This window comes from Puma concolor, chromosome D1, assembly GCF_028749965.1.
Source record: "Puma concolor isolate L17-30 chromosome D1, mPumCon1.1.hap2, whole genome shotgun sequence".
In the NCBI taxonomy this organism is placed as follows: Eukaryota; Metazoa; Chordata; class Mammalia; order Carnivora; family Felidae; genus Puma; species Puma concolor.
Genome location: NC_141676.1, coordinates 36,936,576 through 36,958,206, shown reverse-complemented (window position 1 = coordinate 36,958,206; position 21,631 = coordinate 36,936,576).

Sequence of the window (21,631 nt, the reverse complement as noted above, 5' to 3'; positions counted from 1 at the left end):
GAACAAATAAACAAATAAGCAAACACACACAGGATTAAGAAAGACGAGGATTTTTTTTTCTCAAAGGAAAATCAGTTTTTATTTTAGAAGTGATATAATGGAGATTGGATGGGCAAAAGATATTTTAAGTGATTATTTCTATTTATATTGTATTTGTATTTATGCATTTGCATACATGTACTTAGAGTGTATTTATATATTATGATGTATAAATAAATATATGAATATGCATGTATACTTATATGTGTATGTATCTATACACACACACACATACACTACAATAACTCACTTCTTTTCTACTCAACTAAAACTATTTAAGTACCAGGTATTTATTGATAATGCTGTTTGTGTGAGGCAACTTTGGGTGGGATTTTGCCTGAGATTTCAGTTTTGATTTTACAAAATAGTTTGTTCAGAGGCACATTTGGGTGATCTGATTTCATGAGTCAGATAACCTGCAGTATAATTAAGACCCCTGACATTTCTTGGAGTAAAGGCCACAAAGATCTAACACAAATTATTTTATTCTAGGTTTTGCAGATGAATTTCAAAAAGTATTGGAGCAATTTTATAGCTCAATCTATCAGTGGAGACTTGACATAGTGAATATTAATGCCTTCTTTAATGTTGTTCTAATACTGCAGGTTTTCTGAGTGAGTAAATTAAAACAAAACAAAATAAAGCACAGGATAGTGTCTTCAGTAAAACATAAAAATAGGCAATTTTAAAGATGGTGAAAGGGGTGAAATGCCATATCAACGTATTTCACTGCAAAAGTGTTAAATTTGAAGAGCTTAAGGTAAGCTTAATGTCTTGATTGTGTAGCTTTCTTGTTAACAACAGGTACTATAACTCTAATACAAGGCACTCTCAATAGTTGGTGAACATTAATATAATTAAGAACCTTAAAGAAATAAAAGAAGAAGTATAGCAAAACCAGGGCCAAACTTAATTATGCACTCAGACATTCCCCAAATTAAATCATAATCCCGACTGAATTATTTACACTGAAACCCTGATTTATGTAAGTGTCTCCCAGTCCCATTAGACTATGGAGGGTGGGCTGTCAGTGTAATTTTTGGATTTTCCTGAAATCATTTTTTCTGGGTACCGGGGCAGAAAAATTTTCCCTTCTTCCCTTCTAGATTCTTTGGCTGGTCTAATAATTAAATTTACATGAGACAGATTAATAGGAGAAAAAAAACAAACTTAATTTTGTAGATACAGGAGACTTAAAGATAGGAAACTCCCAGAAGTGACCAAAGCGGACCTTTTTAATACTTGTTAGACAAGGAAATAATATACTTGTGAAGAATTGACAAAACAATAGGGCTTGAGATTGGGTAGCAAATTAGTGAAAAAGTATCAAAGTTTGTTTATACAGCCTTCTTAGTCCTGAATTCGCTATCTCTGGCACAGAGAGGGTACCTTCACACGGGAAACTCATTTCCTGCTTTCATGGGGACAAAAAAGAGGGTCATAGTGTCCTTCATGTACTGGCTGTTTCTTCAATAACTTTGATTCATATATATATTCAAATATATATATTTACCATAGAGACCTACTTCTGTTTTATATTTCGTTTTTACTTTTTTATTTTGAAATAATTATATTTTCATGTTGACGGAAAGATACTACAGAAAGGTCCTGTGTGCCCATCACCCAATTTTTCCTAATGGCTTTATCTTATGTAATCATTGTACAATATCACAACTAGGAATTTGACATCGCTCCAATGTGTGTGCAGAGTTCTGTGGTGGGTTTTTAAAAATGGCTTCCAGAAGACATAGTCAATTCCTGATCCCAAGAATCTGAAAATAGTACTTTATATTGCAAAAGGGCTGACTATTAATTTATAATGTAAAAGATGAAGTTAAGGATCTTGAATTATGGCAATCATCCTGGATTATCCAGTTGGGCCCTAAATGATATCACAGAGAAGCTGTGCTTGATTGTTTACAAACATAGAAGAGAAGGCATTGGTGAAAAGAAGCAAGAGAGATGTAATCACAAGCCAAGGAATGTCTCTAGTCACTAGAAACTGGAAGAGGCAATTAAGGAATTCTCTAGAAGCTGTGGAGGGAGAGCAGACTTGCCAATATCTTGATTTTGGCATAGTGGTACTGATTTGGGACTTCTGTCCTCCAGCATTGTAAGAGAATAAATTCCTGTTGTTTAAGGCATCCTGGTTGCTGATGATTTGTTTCTCATTTGAATTATATGGAGAGATTGGATAACTGCAAATGCAATCAAGATACAGAACTATTTCATCATGCAAAGATCTCCCTTATGATGACCCTTATAGTTGCTGCCCTTAAGAATCTTTTTTATAATTTTTTTTTATTTTTTAAAGTTTATTTACTTATTTCCAGAGAGAGAGAGAGAGAGAGAGAGAGCACAAGCAGGGGAGTGTCAGAGAAAAGGAGAGACAAAATCCCAAGCAGACTCCACACCATCAGTGCAGAGCCCTATGCGGGGCTTGAACTCACCAACAGCAAGATCATGACCTGAGCCAAAGTCAGAGGCTTAACTGACCAAGCCATCCAGGTACCCCAAGAATCTTTTTATGATTTTTTATATAATGTTTTATTTGTATCTAATGAGAAGAAAAGAGAAAATTACATCTAAATGTAATTTTAAATGTAAATGTAAATAAGGATGAAAGTATCCATCTTTCCTGGAAATAGAAGTCTCCAGAGTCTGTTAACAAAGTGTGCTGTGGTTTTCCTCCCAAATAACATGGAAATCACATGTGAGTCCATTTGTGTATGCCTAGTTATATCTGTTGTGAATTCTACTGTTACCCAAAGGCAAGTACCCAGCTTGCACAACTACTCATATATTTTAATGGCTATTAAAGTCATTACGTCTGTTCTGTATTTATGTTTTAAGCTTAAATCTCATTAAAAGAAGACAATGGGTTAGGAAAACTGTTTCTCTTCAAAATAAAACTTTGAATAGGAGATGATATGCATGTGTTCCAACAAATAGCAAGTTGAATTTTTTTTTAAAAAGGAAATGAGATTTTTTTTCAAAATAAACATCGTTGAGGGCTGCATTTTTATAGGAAATTTGAAACAAATAAAAAAAAAAATACAAAGAATAATACCCCCAGTACTGCAACCCAACCTCTGTGAGTTAATTACCAATGTATTTTTTATTTGATTATTCCTGTGTGATGAGTCTCACCAGAGGAGAGGAGACCAAATATGGAGTTGGCAAATGCCACTTGGCCTCAGAGTCTGTCTCCCTAAATCCCTCAGAGTCTGTCTCAGATTACTACGCCTTTTTAATCAAAACAATATTTTAAATACTCTCTTTAGAACACTGTTCTTCCAAACACTGTGTACTCAGGTGAGGGACACCTGCCTGGGACTCTAAGCGTCTGACAGTCCTGCCCAGTGAATTCGGTGCCCTCTCCTGCGAAGTACTCAGGTTCCACTACTCGCAGATTGGATTTCTCTTCCCCACCCTGACTGACCGTCCCCATCCCTGACAGCAACAGGAATGAACGATCGGCCTCACTGGGTGTGCAGCCGGGTGACCGGAGCGTGCAGGGCCAACGCTGGGCTTCCCCTCCCTCTCCAGCTGCAGACACAACGCACCCTCGGGCCTGGGGAGCAGCGGCAGGCGCCCAACAATCCTGGGCAGGGCTCTCGTAGGCCCCCAATGACATCACTGGCAAAGCGGATTCCAGGCGCCAGGCTCCTGGTTTCATCCACTAATCTATCCCTGTCGGCCGCTGGAGAGGGCTCAGGGTAGGCTCGGCACCAGGAGTGACAGGACGTGGAGGAGGAGGGAGAGCAAAGGCAGCGAGGGAAGGAGAACCCAGGCAGGCGGCAGCATGCAGTTCAACCCGCGGGTGCACTCCTTTGCTCCTCTTCTGCTAGCGCTGGGCCTCAGCCCAGCTGGTCCAGGTGAGCCCAGGAGCCTGAGTGAACCGAGTGGACAGGAGCGGTGTTGCCGGTGCGAGGCTGGTCCTTCTGAAGTCACTTATGGGAGATAAAGGCACCCAGTTTGGCTCTATGCATCTCCTTCCTCTGCTGGAGAGTTGCTAGGATCAGGATTCTGATCTACTGGGGCAGCAGAGGCCTTTTGGGGGAAGCCTCAGGACTGCTTCCTGTTAGGGACAAAAGCTTTTTCTTACCAAAGACATGTTTCTCTCCAGCTGTAAGAGCAGTGCTACTATCTAGGAGTTACGGAGAGCAAAGAAGTGGAATAGAATCAAGATACAAGGAGGAAATTGTTACCAGAGGAGGTCCCTGTAACAACTTCCTAATGCAGGTGTCTGGTTTTAGGATGTAGAGAACCAGAGAAAGCAGATTGGCTCTAGGATACCTGAAACCTTGTACAAAAAGAGAGAGAGAGAAGCAAGCAAGCAAGCAAGCAAGAAAGAAAGAGGGAAAGAGGAAGGGAGACAAAGAGAGGAAGGAAGAAAGGAAGGAGAAAGAAAAAAACAAGGAAGAAAGGAAGAAAGGGAAAGAAAAATGCACAGTTCTCTGAAATGACCTGTTTTAACTTCTGGAGGAGGCTAAGTGATGAGACAATGCATACTTTTTTTCATTTGTGTGTCCTCAGACCTGAGCTAAACAGCGAATAGGGCCACTTCTAGGTGGAAACACATTCGGAGTGCTGATGTCTTTCACTGACTCCAGATGTGACTATTTAAACTATTATTTATATATAAGAGAATACACAAATTTTAAGTGTATAGCCAGATTGAGTTGGGGCAAATATATGTAGATTAAGATACAGATACAGATATTTACATCACTTCAGAAATTCCCTGAGTGTCCCTTTTTAGCCCAAACCCATTCAAAAGTAAACACTTTCCTTATTTCTACCACCATAGTTTAGTTTTGTGAGTTCTTTAAATTTTTATAAATAGAATCATACAGTGTATACACTTTTGTGCACAGTTTCTCTGACTTAGTAAAATGTCTCAAATTCATCAATATTTTTGAATCAGTAGATGACTCCTTTTTCGTGTTGAGTAATATTCCATTGTATGAAGAAACCATAATATGTTGTTTTTTTTTTTTTCATTTTTATTTTTTTTATTTTTTTTTATTTATATATGAAATTTATTGTCAAATTGGTTTCCATACAACACCCAGTGCTCATCCCAAAACGTGCCCTCCTCAGTACCCATCACCCACCCTCTCCTCCCTCCCACCCCCCTTCAACCCTTAGTTTGTTCTCAGTTCTCAACAGTCTCTTATGCTTTGGCTCTCTCCCACTCTAACCTCTTTTTTTTTTTTGTTCCCCTCCCCCATGGGTTTCTCTTAAGTTTCTCAGGATCCACATAAGAGTGAAACCATATGGTATCTGTCTTTCTCTGTATGGCTTATTTCACTTAGCATCACACTCTCCAGTTCCATCCACGTTGCTACAAAAGGCCATATTTCATTTTTTCTCATTGCCACGTAGTACTCCATTGTGTATATAAACCACAATTTCTTTATCCATTCATCAGTTGATGGACATTTAGGCTCTTTCCATAATTTGGCTATTGTTGAGAGTGCTGCTATGAACATTGGGGTACAAGTGCCCCTATGCATCAGTACTCCTGTGTCCCTTGGATAAATTCCTAGCAGTGCTATTGCTGGGTCATAGGGTAGGTCTATTTTTAATTTTCTGAGGAACCTCCACACTGCTTTCCAGAGCGGCTGCACCAATTTGCATTCCCACCAACAGTGCAAGAGGGTTCCCGTTTCTCCACATCCTCTCCAGCATCTATAGTCTCCTGATTTGTTCATTTTGGCCACTCTGACTGGCGTGAGGTGATACCTGAGTGTGGTTTTGATTTGTATTTCCCTGATAAGGAGCGACACTGAACATCTTTTCATGTGCCTGTTGGCCATCCGGATGTCTTCTTTAGAGAAGTGTCTATTCATGTTTTCTGCCCATTTCTTCACTGGGTTATTTGCTTTTCGGGTGTGGAGTTTGGTGAGCTCTTTATAGATTTTGGATACTAGCCCTTTGTCCGATATGTCATTGACAAATATCTTTTCCCATTCCGTTGGTTGCCTTTTAGTTTTGTTGGTTGTTTCCTTTGCTGTGCAGAAGCTTTTTATCTTCATAAGGTCCCAGTAATTCACTTTTGCTTTTAATTCCCTTGCCTTTGGGGATGTGTCGAGTAAGAGATTGCTACGGCTGAGGTCAGAGAGGTCTTTTCCTGCTTTCTCCTCTAAGGTTTTGATGGTTTCCTGTCTCACATTCAGGTCCTTTATCCATTTGGAGTTTATTTTTGTGAATGGTGTGAGAAAGTGGTCTAGTTTCAACCTTCTGCATGTTGCTGTCCAGTTCTCCCAGCACCATTTGTTAAAGAGACTGTCTTTTTTCCATTGGATGTTCTTTCCTGCTTTGTCAAAGATGAGTTGGCCATACGTTTGTGGGTCTAGTTCTGGGGTTTCTATTCTATTCCATTGGTCTATGTGTCTGTTTTTGTGCCAATACCATGCTGTCTTGATGATGACAGCTTTGTAGTAGAGGCTAAAGTCTGGGATTGTGATGCCTCCTGCATTGGTCTTCTTCTTCAAAATTCCTTTGGCTATTCGGGGCCTTTTGTGGTTCCATATGAATTTTAGGATTGCTTGTTCTAGTTTCGAGAAGAATGCTGGTGCAATTTTGATTGGGATTGCATTGAATGTGTAGATAGCTTTGGGTAGTATTGACATTTTGATAATATTTATTCTTCCAATCCATGAGCAGGGAATGTCTTTCCATTTCTTTAAATCTTCTTCAATTACCTTCATAAGCTTTCTATAGTTTTCAGCATACAGATCCTTTACATCTTTGGTTAGATTTATTCCTAGGTATTTTATGCTTCTTGGTGCAATTGTGAATGGGATCAGTTTCTTTATTTGTCTTTCTGTTGCTTCATTGTTAGTGTATAAGAATGCAACTGATTTCTGTACATTGATTTTGTATCCTGCAACTTTGCTGAATTCATGTATCAGTTCTAGCAGACTTTTGGTGGAGTCTATCGGATTTTCCATGTATAATATCATGTCATCTGCAAAGAGCGAAAGCTTGACTTCATCTTTGCCAATTTTGACGCCTTTGATTTCCTTTTGTTGTCTGATTGCTGATGCTAGAACTTCCAGCACTATGTTAAACAACAGCGGTGAGAGTGGGCATCCCTGTCGTGTTCCTGATCTCAGGGAAAAAGCTCTCAGTTTTTCTCCGTTAAGGATGATGTTAGCTGTGGGCTTTTCATAAATGGCTTTTATGATCTTTAAGTATGTTCCTTCTATCCCGACTTTCTCAAGAGTTTTTATTAAGAAAGGGTGCTGGATTTTATCAAAGGCCTTTTCTGCATCGATTGACAGGATCATATGGTTCTTCTCTTTTTTTTTGTTAATGTGATGTATCACGTTGATTGATTTGCGAATGTTGAACCAGCCCTGCATCCCAGGAATGAATCCCACTTGATCATGGTGAATAATTCTTTTTATATGCCGTTGAATTCGATTTGCTAGTATCTTATTGAGAATTTTTGCATCCATATTCATCAGGGATATTGGCCTGTAGTTCTCTTTTTTTACTGGGTCTCTGTCTGGTTTAGGAATCAAAGTAATACTGGCTTCATAGAATGAGTCTGTAAGTTTTCCTTCCCTTTCTATTTCTTGGAATAGCTTGAGAAGGATAGGTATTATCTCTGCTTTAAACGTCTGGTAGAACTCCCCTGGGAAGCCATCTGGTCCTGGACTCTTATTTGTTGGGAGATTTTTGATAACCGATTCAATTTCTTCGCTGGTGATGGGTCTGTTCAAGCTTTCTATTTCCTCCTGATTGAGTTTTGGAAGAGTGTGGGTGTTCAGGAATTTGTCCATTTCTTCCAGGTTGTCCAATTTGTTGGCATATAATTTTTCATAGTATTCCCTGATAATTGTTTGTATCTCTGAGGGATTGGTTGTAATAATTCCATTTTCATTCATGATTTTATCTATTTGGGTCATCTCCCTTTTCTTTTTGAGAAGCCTGGCTAGAGGTTTGTCAATTTTGTTTATTTTTTCAAAAAACCAACTCTTGGTTTCGTTGATCTGCTCTACAGTTTTTTTAGATTCTATATTGTTTATTTCTGCTCTGATCTTTATTATTTCTCTTCTTCTGCTGGGTTTAGGCTGCCTTTGCTGTTCTGCTTCTATTTCCTTTAGGTGTGCTGTTAGATTTTGTATTTGGGATTTTTCTTCTTTCTTGAGATAGGCCTGGATTGCAATGTATTTTCCTCTCAGGACTGCCTTTGCTGCGTCCCAAAGCGTTTGGATTGTTGTATTTTCATTTCGTTTGTTTCCATATATTTTTTAATTTCTTCTCTAATTGCCTGGTTGACCCACTCATTCGTTAGTAGGGTGTTCTTTAACCTCCATGCTTTTGGAGGTTTTCCAGACTTTTTTCTGTGGTTGATTTCAAGCTTCATAGCATTGTGGTCTGAAAGTATGCATGGTATGATTTCAATTCTTGTAAATTTATGAAGGCCTGTTTTGTGACCCAGTATATGATCTATCTTGGAGAATGTTCCATGTGCACTCGAGAAGAAAGTATATTCTGTTGCTTTCGGATGCAGAGTTCTAAATATATGTGTCAAGTCCATCTGATCCAATGTCTCATTCAGGGCCCTTGTTTCTTTATTGACCGTGCGTCTAGATGATCTATCCATTTCTGTAAGTGGGGTGTTAAAGTCCCCTGCAATTACCACATTCTTATCAATAAGGTTGCTTATGTTTGTGAGTAATTGTTTTATATATTTGGGCGCTCCGGTATTCGGCGCATAGACATTTATAATTGTTAGCTCTTCCTGATGGATAGACCCTGTCACTATTATATAATGTCCTTCTTCATCTCTTGTTACAGCCTTTAATTTAAAGTCTAGTTTGTCTGATATAAGGATGGCTACTCCAGCTTTCTTTTGGCTTCCAGTCGCATGATAAATAGATCTCCATCCCCTCACTCTCAATCTAAAGGTGTCCTCAGGTCTAAAATGAGTCTCTTGTAGACAGCAAATAGATGGGTCTTGTTTTTTTATCCATTCTGATACCCTATGTCTTTTGGTTGGCGCATTTAATCCATTTACATTCAGTGTTATTATAGAAAGATATGGGTTTAGAGTCATTGTGATGTCTGTATGTTTTATGCTTGTAGTGATGTCTCTGGTACTTTGTCTCACAGGGTCCCCCTTAGGATCTCTTGTAGGGCTGGTTTAGTGGTGACAAATTCCTTCAGTTTTTGTTTGTTTGGGAAGACTTTATCTCTCCTTCTATTCTAAATGACAGACTTGCTGGATAAAGGATTCTCGGCTGCATATTTTTTCTGTCTAGCACACTGAAAATCTCGTGCCAATTCTTTCTGGCCTGCCATGTTTCAAAAGAGAGATCAGTCACGAGTCTTATAGGTCTCCCTTTATATGTGAGGGCACGTTTACCCCTTGCTGCTTTCAGAATTTTCTCTTTATCCTTGTATTTTGCCAGTTTCACTATGATATGTCGTGCCGAAGATCGATTCAAGTTACGTCTGAAGGGAGTTCTCTGTGCCTCTTGGATTTCAATGCCTTTTTCCTTCCCCACTTCAGGGAAGTTCTCAGCTATTATTTCTTCAAGTACCCCTTCAGCACCTTTCCCTCTCTCTTCCTCCTCTGGGATACCAATTATGCGTATATTATTTCTTTTTAGTGTATCACTTAGTTCTCTAATTTTCCCCTCATATTCCTGGATTTTTTATCTCTCTTTTTCTCAGCTTCCTCTTTTTCCATAACTTTATCTTCTAGTTCACCTATTCTCTCCTCTGCCTCTTCAATCCGAGCCGTGGTGGTTTCCATTTTGTTATGCATTTCGTTTAAAGCGTTTTTCAGCTCCTCGTGACTGTTCCTTAGTCCCTTGATCTCTGTAGCAAGAGATTCTCTGCTGTCAGCTATACTGTTTTCAAGCCCAGCGATTAATTTTATGACTATTATTCTAAATTCACTTTCTGTTATATTATTTAAATCCTTTTTGATCAGCTCATTAGCTGTTGTTATTTCCTGGAGATTCTTCTGAGGGGAATTCTTCCGCTTGGTCATTTTGGATAGTCCCTGGCGTGGTGAGGACCTGCAGGGCACTTCCCCTGTGCTGTGGTGTATAACTGGAGCTGGTGGGCGGAGCCGCAGTCAGACCTGATGTCTGCCCCGAGCCCACAGCTGGGGCCACAGTCAGACTGGTGTGTGCCTTCTCTTCCCCTCTCCTAGGGGCGGGATTCACTGTGGGGTGGGGTGGTCTGTCTGGGCTACTTGCACATTGCCAGGCTTGTGATGCTGGCGATCTGGCGTCTTAGCTGGGGTGGGTAGGCAAGGTGCACAGGGGCAGGAGGGGCAGGCTTAGCTTGCTTCTCCTTAGGTGATCCACTTCAGGAGGGGCCCTGTGGCAGCAGGAGGGAGTCAGATCCGCTGCCGGAGGTTTGGCTCCGCAGAAGCGCAGAGTTGGGTGTTTGCGCGGAGCGAGCAAGTTCCCTGGCAGGAATTGGTTCTCTTTGGGATTTTGGCTGGGGGATGGGCGGGGAAGATGGCGCTGGCGAGCGCCTTTGTTCCCCACCAAACTGAGCTCTGTCGTCCGGGGGCTCAGCAGCTCTCCTTCCCTTTGTCCTCCAGCCTTCCCGCTTTCTGAGCAGAGCTGTAAACTTATGACCTCCCAGACGCTAAGTCGCGCTTGCTGTGGGAACACAGTCCGTCAGGCCCCTCCGCTTTTTGCAAGCCAGACTCGGGGGCTCTGCTTGGCCGGCGAGCCGCCCCTCCGCCCCGGCTCCCTCCCGCCAGTCTGTGGAGCGCGCACCGCCTCGCCGCCCTTCCTACCCTCTTCCGTGGGCCTCTCGTCTGCGCTTGGCTCCGGCGACTCCGTTCTGCTAATCCTCTGGTGGTTTTCTGGGTTATTTAGGCAGGTGTAGGTGGAATCTAAGTGATCAGCAGGACGCGCGGTGAGCCCAGCGTCCTCCTACGCCGCCATCTTCCCTACAACTCTCCATAATATGTTTTATCCTTCTACTTGCTCATGGGGCATTGTTTTCAGCCTTTGTCTTATGAAATAAAGTTGCTAGGAACATTCTTGTAAATCTGTTTTTGGATATTTGTTTGCAATTCTTTTGGAAATCTCTCCTCCTCTCTCATTTTGATTGTAATTGCTGGGTTATAAAATAGGTATAGTTTAACATTTTTACAAAACACAGGCCACCTGTTTGTGAGAGTGTTTGCACCTTTTTTTTTTTTTTTTTTTTTTTTTTACTGTGACCAGCAAGGTGAGAGCGATCTAGCTTTTCCACATCATGCACTGCTCTTGGAATTTTAAACTCTTTAATTTTAGCAACTCTAATATGCAGTTTGCCTTTTCGTTTTATTTATCGTACTCTTTGTAAAGCAAAGAGGTTTTTTTTTTTCATATTGGTGAAATCCAATAAATCATCTTTTAATAATTAGTGGTTTTTGTTTTCCATATCTAACAAATGTTTACATAATCACAAAGTTGTAAAACCATTTTGCATATATGCTTCTAAAAGCATATCTCTTTTAGCCTTTATCTTTATGTGTATGATCAACTCAAATTAATTATTTGTGCTTGGTATGATATAGGGGTCAGCGGTTTTTTGGTGTGTGTGTTTATTTCATTTTTCCATATGGATATCCAGTAAATAATTTCAACATTATTTGCTAAAAAAAAAAAAAAAAAAAAAAGACACGATTCATTTCCCATTGGATTGCATCAAAGCCTCTGTTGAAAACCAATTCCATGTAACTGTGTGGGTCTATATCTGGCATTATGATTTTGTCATTGACCTATTATTTGTACATCCTTATAACTTCAGATTATATATTTTAACAGACTTTTATAGTAGTTCTTGAAATTAGGTGGTGTAATGTCTAAAATTTATTCCTTCTCAAAATGTTTTTATTTTCCTAACTTTTTTGTATATCTACATATATTTTATTTATTTATTTTAAATTTTTTTTTTCAACGTTTATTTATTTTTGGGACAGAGAGAGACAGAGCATGAACGGGGGAGGGGCAGAGAGAGAGGGAGGCACAGAATCGGAAACAGGCTCCAGGCTCTGAGCCATCAGCCCAGAGCCTGACGCGGGGCTCGAACTCACAGACCGCGAGATCGTGACCTGGCTGAAGTCGGACGCTTAACCGACTGCGCCACCCAGGCGCCCCTATGTACATATATTTTAAAGTCAGCATATTAGTACCTGTAAAATATCTCTTGGAATTGTATTGATATAACATTGCCTCTCCTGAAAAGTTTGAGGAGATTTGACACCTCAACAATTATAAATCCTCCAAGCAATAAGCCTGATATCTTTTTTTAATGTTTATTTATTTTTGAGAGAGAGAGAGAGAGAGAACAAGTAGGGGAGGGACATAGAGGGAGAAAATCCTAAGCAGGCTTCATGCTGTTAGCACAGAGCCGAATGTGGGATTCGAACCCTGAGCTGAGATCAGGAGTTGGACAGTTGACCGACTGAGCCATCCAGGAGCCCCAGCCTGATGTATCTTTCATTTACATATATTTTTGAAAATTTCTCTGTGCAGTGTTTTATAATTTTTAGTGTATCAGATTTGCACATTTTTGGTTAAATTTAATTCAGTGCAATTTATGTATTTTGCTCCAATTGCAAATGGCAATACATTTTGCAATTGTTTGTTGACAATTTTTAGAAATATGATCAAATATTGAATATTTACTTTGCATCCTTCAATCTTGTGACATTTGCATATTATTCCTACAACATTTTGTTGTTGAATCCTTAAAAATGTCGTATATACACAACTGTTTTGTCTGGGAATAAATATGGTTGTGTGTTTTTCTTTTAAATTATTATGTGCTTTTCATTTTCTTGCCTTATTTTACTGACTTGTTTATTTGACTAGGTTCAGTAGCACAATGCTGACTAGGAGTGTGGAGTGTGGACACCTTTGCCTTTCCTCGGTCTCAGGGAGAAATCACTTAATATTTCACCATTAAGTTTTCTGGTAGCTAAAAGGACCCATCACCAGACTCACAAAGTCCCTTCTTTTCCTGTTTTTGCTGAGAGTTCTTATGTATGGATGTTAATTTTTGTCATTTATTGCATCTATTGTAACTACGTATTTCTTATTTATACTTCTATTATATTTGTTGAAATGATCATGCATTCCTGGCATGAACTTAATTTGGTCATAATAGCTTGTCATTTTATATACCACTAGGTTTTATTTCTTCTTTTTGTTTAAAATTTTTAAAAATATTTATTTATTTTTGAGAGAGAGAGAGAGAAAGAGAGAGAGAGTGACGGGGAAGGTGCCAAGAGAGAGGAAGACACAAAATTGGAAGCAGGCTCCAGGCTCTGAGCTGTCAGCACAGAGCTCTACATGAGGCTCGAACTCACAGACCGCAAGATCATGACCTGAGCCAAAGTCAGACACTTAACCAACTGAGCCACCCAGGCGTCCCCCCTAGGTTTTATTTCTAATGTTCAATTGATGAATTTTGTATTATTTTCATGTATAGTATTGCTTTGTAGTTTTCTTTTATTGTAATATCCCTTTCATATTTTGTTATCAGTATTATTATGGTTTCAGAAAATAATTTGGAAAATGATATATTTTTTTTTTATTTTCTGAAAAAATTTTTATAAGATTGGGATAATTTCCTTCTTAAATGTTTGATAATATAGAGCGGTGAGTGAACTAAATAGTGCCTAGTGTTTTCTAGTTGAGAGGTTTGTGTTTGTGTTTGTTGTTGTTGTTGTTGTTTTTGTTTTTTTTTTTTTTTTTTTTTAAATTTTTTTTTTTTTTTTCAACGTTTTATTTATTTTTTTTGGGACAGAGAGAGACAGAGCATGAACGGGGGAGGGGCAGAGAGAGAGGGAGACACAGAATCGGAAACAGGCTCCAGGCTCCGAGCCATCAGCCCAGAGCCTGACGCGGGGCTCGAACTCACGGACCGCGAGATCGTGACCTGGCTGAAGTCGGACGCTTAACCGACTGCGCCACCCAGGCGCCCCTGTTTTTGTTTTTTAAGTAGGCTTCATGCCCAGTGCAGGCCAACGTGGAGCTTGAACTCACAACTATGAGATCAAGACCTGAGCTGAGATCAAGAGTTAGATGCCTAACCGCCTGAGCTACCCACGTGCCCCTAGTATTTCTTTGACAAAAGACAGAAATAATTCAATTTTTCATAGATATAGACTTTCTATTCTTAATTTCATTTTAATAAATTTTGTTCATTAAAGGAGAGTATATAAATTGTTGAATTTAGGGATCATGATGTTGATATTTCCTTTTAAAACTGTAATGTTTATAGATATAATAGACATATCTTCTCATTCATAATTTTAGTAATTTTATTTTCTTGATGCATTCTACTTGGGATTTTTCAACTTCATTGATGTTTTCCCCCAAAAAAGCTTCTATTGGCTATATTATTTTCCCTTCTTGTTTGTTATTTTTTAGTTCATTTAATTTCATTCTCTTATTTTCTTTCTTGCACCTACACTGAATTTTCTAGTTTTCTTAGAGTAGAATCTTTTAAATTGGTTTCAAATGATTTTATTTTCTAAGTATTAAATCTAAGTATAAATTTTCCTCTAAAATTGTTTTAACATTTCCTCATAAATTTGGGGGTATTTTTTTCTTTATCTTAATTCAGGTTGAAATATTGCTTAATTTTTCTTATTCTTTCTTCTTTGATCAATGGTTATTTAGAAGTACAGTAAAAACTTGGTTTGTGAACATAATGAGTTCTGCAAACATGCTTGTGACCCAAAGCACTTGTATATCAAAGTGAATATCAAGAACCATTGGCTCAGTTGTGACCATGTGACATTCGGCCTCATACTGCTTGTATCGCAAGACACTGCTCATTTATCAATTTACAATTTGTTAGAAATGTTTGCCTGTCTTGCGGAACACTCACAGAACAAGTTACTCACAATTCAAGGTTTTACTGTATTCTATTTAATTTCAATCACTTGAGAATTTTTCTGATATCTTTTTGTTACTAATTTCTAGTTCAATTCATTTTTCCTGAGAATATACTGCATGATTTTAATCATGTAAAATGCATTGAGACATATTTTATTGTCCAGCATATGATCTATCATGGTGTATATTCCTTATGTGCCTGAAAAGAATGTATGTGTGTGTGTGTGTGTGTGTGTGTGTGTGTGTGCTTGTTTTTCATTTAGTGTGTGAGGTATTTCAAAAATGTAAAAATAAGTTAATTTCTGTGGTAGTAATATTCAAAGTTTTGATTTTATTTATTTATTTACTTATTATTATTACTTGATAGAGTGAGAGAGAGAGAACAAGAGAGGGGCAGAGAGAGAGAAGGAGGGAGAGAGAATCCCAAGCAGGTTCCATACTGTCAGTGTAGAGCCTGACATGGGGCTCGATCCCACAAACTGTGATATCATGACCCGAGCTCGATGCTTAACCAATTGAGCCACCCAGGAGCCCCCAAAGGATCGATATTCTTATAAACATTCCCAACTATGGATTAAGGATTTAGTACTGTTAATTTTTTTTTTCATGTTCTTTGAAGTACCTTTCTGAGGGACAAATTTTCTTAGGTTTTCCTTCACAGTGATTTGACCATTTTATCATTAAGAAACTTCCCTCCTATCTCTGGTGATATGCTTTCTTTTGAAGCTCACTTTACATGACATTGATATGGCATCCCCAGCTTGCATCTTTTCAAGTCAATAAAACTTTATTTTCAGGTTTTCTTGCCAATAATATTAGGATAGAGCCTGTTCTTCCCTCTGGGATCGTCACTTATTTTATGCAATTATTCTAATCGCCTGTAAGCACTGACTAGAGAAAAGCTACATAATGCACCTTTATCCTGCACTTACTGCTTAGGCTTGGTAGGTAGGGGCACTAAAGTAGGATAGACAAGTTCTTAACCTGCACCTCAGCAGGTGGCCACCTAAAGATCAGGAGACCTGGCATGAGCCCTTTGAAATTGTTTGCAAATTCAAAGATTGTGTGTGTGTACATTTTTCTAGGTAGGAGATCTGAGCTTTCTCCAGAGGATTTCTTACTTTCCTAACTAAGGACATCATTGAAACAGCATTCTGAAATCTGTAAAGATTCTGATTCTGATTTGGATTCTGATTCTGATTCTTAAATCAGATTATGTAACTCGAGCCACTTTGCACCCAGTGCTACTCACTAAAACTTATTTGTGCTAATCCCTCAATGCTGCGTCGTTGAAATTTTGGTTGCTACAGTTTATGCCTCAGCAGTTTTTATGCCCTTAGGTAGCCTTTTTTCTATTAAGAAAGTTTTAAAACACATTTGAGCAAAAGAGATTTTTGATAAGGCCATAATTATCTCATGCTAATAGGTACAAATTAGAAATAAAATGAATTAAAGAAATACAATGATCATTACATAGGGAACAACTTCTGCTAAAAAAGAGCACCCAGGCCCTGCCATACTCCCTCTTATTTCAAGTCCTTTATAATTGTACGTAAGAGTACACAATATGGGTGCATCCTTGAATTGGGAATTCTTACAGAAGGACAGTAGCAAGAGCATCCCTGTTATGGAAGTGGAGTCAGGTGACCTGCATTTGGTATCAGCCCATGCACTACCTTTCATCATGATTATGGGCAGGTCATATTACCTATCTAAGACCCAGTTTCCACATCTCTGGGACCAATGCTATCCATTGGAAATATACTGTCAGCCACACATGTAAGCATATAGGCATTTAAAAACTTTATAGTAGCCATTGAAAAGAGTAAAAAGATAGCAGCAAAATTAATGTTAATTATATATTTTAGTTAACCCAATATCAACATTATTATCATTTAATATGTAATCAATAAACATAGTATTAAAATGTTATATATTTTTCTCAAAATAATAACCAACTTAATATTAATGAAGATTAATTAAACTAATCAATTATTAATTAAAATAATAACTAATTTAATATTCCTATCTACTAAGTCAATCATCTGCGACTTTTACGGCTCAGTTTGGATTGACTGAATTTCTCATTGTGGATTGTGCTTTCCTGCCTCTTTAAATATCTGGTAATTTTTTCATTGGATGACATGGCTTTGTGAAGTTTATGTTATTGGGTTCTGCAGATTTTTAGGTTTCTAAAATTGCCCCTGGGGGCGCCTGGGTGGCGCAGTCGGTTGAGCGTCCGACTTCAGCCAGGTCACGATCTCGCGGTCCGTGAGTTCGAGCCCCGCGTCAGGCTCTGGGCTGATGGCTCGGAGCCTGGAGCCTGTTTCCGATTCTGTGTCTCCCTCTCTCTCTGCCCCTCCCCCGTTCATGCTCTGTCTCTCTCTGTCCCAAAAATAAATAAACGTTGAAAAAAAAAATTAAAAAAAAAAAAAATTGCCCCTGAATCTTGTTCTAGAATGCCTTAAAGTTATTTGGAAACAGATTGGTCCTTCTAGGTCTTACTTTTATGTTTTACTAGATAAGACCAGAAGGATGTTCAGTCTAGGTTTAATTTCCTCCACTGACAAGACAAGTTCTTTCTTAGCACATTGCCATGTGAATTATGAGGTTTTCTACTCTGGCTTATGGGAGCTGGTGTTATTCTTGGTCTTGTGTGAGTGCTAGAAACTGTCCCCTGTAATCCATTTGGTTGGTTCTTTCCTCAACCTAAAATAGTTTCCTTCTGTGCATGTAGTGATCAATATTCAACTAATACTTGAGGAGGCTTCTTTGAAGATTTCCAGTGTCCTCTCTGTGAGAAGTTCTCTCCTCTCTGTATTCTTGTCCTGGGAACCCCAGCAGTCACAGCTTCCCCACATTCCCAAGTTGAAGTGTTTGACTTTGACAGCCTGAGGGGCTCTGCCTCAGTTCCCTGTCTCTACCCCATGCAGTGGAGTGGAGTAGAATGGTGGGCAATCATATGACTTGTGTTTTTCTCTCCTCTCAGAAATTTTGTTGCCTGATGTCCACTGTCTAAAGAACCATTGTGCCATATAGTAAGTCTGGTTATTTAGTTGTTTCACATGGAAGGGTGAATCCAGTGTTTATTAATCCATTTGGGTAGAAGAATAAGTACTCAGACACAGAACTTAGGGGAGTTGATCCCCTGTGTAGCTTTTTGCAGTCTAGTCCCTCAATTTGGAGTAGCTTTAGAGGCCCCAAATGTCATCCTCTCCCTCATCAGTCCAATAAGACTGAATTTTGCTATATGAGTTTGTCCACTGTGCACTGGATGGATGGTGATTTTTGTTATTTGTCCACATTTTCTTTTAAATATTTGGTCCAGATTATGTAATTTTTATAGTCAGTAAATTTAGCCCTATATAAATTATTCTACAAAGAATGTAGAATGTCCATTGAAATTATTTATATTCTGAATGTAGAGGAGCTATAAATATATTGAAAACTTAAAATGCAATGATTGAAGACCTTTGTGATTCTTCTCTTAAGGTCCAGAATTTGTGAGAGGTTTACTTTCTTATTCCAAAAAGGCCACATAGTTTTGAACCATTTCATTTTCCAGGGCCTTGTCTTTTGGCTTTTGAATACCTTGCCATTGACAGAAATCACTTTTCTTGTGGTGCTCATTTAAAACAAAATCTGGGGGCACCTGAGTGGCTCAGTCGGTTGAGCGTCCAACTTTGGCTTAGGTCATGATCTCAAGGCTCATGGGTTGGAGCCCCACGTTGGGCTCTGTGCACACAACTCAGAGCCTGGAGCCTGCTTCAGATTCTGTGTCTCCCTCTCTCTCTCTGCCCCTCCCCTGCTTGTGCTCTCTCCCTCTCTCTCTCTCTCTCTCTCAAATCAAATCAAATAAACATTAAAAATCATCTGTAGAAGATAGAATTTTCGTGAATAGAAACATTATCTATTTGTGCATTGGAGGCAAGCAGGAGAATGAAATTAAAAACAAAATATAATATGAAATTTCAAGATGATGTAGAAATTCTGTCATCTTCTAAGAAATGAGAATTTACAAGTCTTTGGTCCATTCCTAATCTATACTCTAGAGCGGGAGCAGAGTATGCCATCCAAGTGTGCCACATTGACATGTGAGTTGTTTTGAGCATAAGGCAGTTAAGACCCAGCAGACTTAGGAAAGCTTTATGCCTTTCCCCTTAAACTGCCTAAAAGAATTTAGATAGGGGCCAGAACCACAAAGCAATTATCAGAGGTAACTTTAATCCCAATGACTTTTCTGTATGGCATGGCAACCATTTATTTACCAAACTTTTGCTTTTCTCGTCTCTGTGAATTGTCTTCCTCCCTTTGAAGTCCCAGACCTCTGCCCCTTCTCCTAAGCTCTGGATAGTATACAAACCTCAATTACCTGAGTGCCTGGGAGTCTCATACTTCATGGGGCTCCCATATGTATGAAATTAAATTTGCTTTTCTCTTGTTAGTCTTCCTTTTCAATTTTATTATTAGACAAGCCAAATAACCTAAAAAAGAAGGAAAGACTTTCTCACTGTCACTCAACCTAGCATAACTGGGCTTTCCTTTCAGTGTAAGGATAGTTGTATCATTCCCAAGTTTTCTGATTCATCTTTGTTTGCATATGAAATCCAGATGAACTTCACAAAATAAAATATGAATATACATTATTCACTCTCTGCCTTGGTTTCCAATAAAGTTAATGCAATATAGATGGTCTTAAAGAAAGCATGATGTTCCTCAATGTCATTATATCTTGCTCCATTTATAGATATTTAATTATTTTCAATTGGCTCTATAGACAACCATGCAATTTAAATCAGAGCTATTCTTTTGAACTTTTTGGCCCTTTTATCTAACTCTAGAGTGGAATTTAATAATCTACTCTTCTAGAAAAAATTGTCCAAGATTTTGGACTTTAGCTGATGCTTCTCAACATATAACACTTATAAAAATTGTAAAAAAATTATTATAAAAATACAATTTGCAATCCCTCATGATGCAATAATATTCAAGAGAGAAGAAATAATATTCTTAAAGTTGCAGTAGTATGTTTGAACATGCTATAATTTGTCTCAGAAATCTTTGTAGTTCCTGGCTGCCAGAATATTAATGATGGTTAAATTAGGTAAAGAAAAAAAACATAATTAATTTTTACTGTGAGTTTTTACAGGATAAAGAATAAGGTATTTATTTTAAAAATTTATATGTTTATTGGAACGAAAAATTAGAGTAGTTGGGGCACCTGGGTGGTTCAGTCAATTAAGCGTCCGATTTTGGCTCAGGTCATGATCTTGTGGTTTGTGGGTTCGAGCCCCATGTTGGGCTCTGTGCTGACAGCTGGAGTCTGGAGCCTGCTTCAGATCCTATGTGTCCCTCTCTCTCTGTGTCTCCCCTGCTCGTGCTCTGTCTCTGTCTCTCTCTCCCAACATTAAAAAAAAATTTAAAAATTAGAGTAGTCATTCTTTTTTTTTTAACTTTTCTTTTTTTTTTTTTAACGTTTATTTATTTTTGGGACAGAGAGAGACAGAGCATGAACAGGGGAGGGGCAGAGAGAGAGGGAGACACAGAATCAGAAACAGGCTCCAGGCTCTGAGCCATCAGCCCAGAGCCCGACGCGGGGCTCGAACTCACGGACCGCGAGATCGTGACCTGGCTGAAGTCGGACGCTTAACCGACTGTGCCACCCAGGCGCCCCTAGAGTAGTCATTCTTATTAGCTAATTTGGACAAGAAGCTTCTGAAATATAAATTTATATGAAGACTGTGATTGTTGTTCCTTAAGTTATCCTCCACTGACAATTCATTGAGAGAACAGAACAGAATGAAAGAATGGTCTTGAAAAAACAAAACCCAGAGAATCAAAGCATACCTTGTTGGTGTCGTACTGTTTAATTACTTATATAACTGAATTCTTATGGTCTTCCATCCCTGGGAGGAAATTTGAAAATGAATATGGGGCTCCCAATGTTTCATTTTGCAAAAGAAGTTATGATTAAATTGACTTTAACAGAAGGCCACTCTTCTCCCTCTCTTCTTCCTCCTATTCCAGTCCTTCGTTTCCTTCTAGAGTTCCTATACACATAGCGTTATGATGCACAGATTCAGACAAGAACCATTTGCAAACACTGCTGTAGCACTAAGTGGCAAATTCATTTTCCTGACACTAAAATTGCTTAGCTCTTCAGTGGTCACCTATAACAGGCAGTTTTGTAGTTCAAAGAACTTCTTGTAACCTAAGTTCTATGTAAAGCACTATCTGTGCTTAGCCAGTATTGAATTCTTTTCAGATTTGGGGGAATGTGAGATTGAGGATCCTGATTCAAAAGCATATTATATTACATAGTATTTGCTGGTTTTGATTTAGTAGGTCAAAACATCAGCATTGTTTTAAAGTAAAGAAATGTGTTAACTGCAATTAGAAAAATTATAGTCATTGTATAATAATATAATGACCGGGGTTAAAGGTCTTAATTTAAGTATGAAATCTTATGTAATTTTAAGGTTTTGCCCAATCCTACCTTTTCATGAACAATTTTAGTAGCTGAAGCCCTATTGCACTCATTAGTCCATAATTTTTCCCATATTGAACATACATTAGGGCCCCAGTGAGACTTTCTTTGTTGTCCTGCAGGCAAACTCAATATTCAGCTTTCAGCAAAAGCCAAGCATTTTGCTTTTTTTGAAGGGGTAAATCCCATAGAGATGAGAAAGCTATTTAATCTT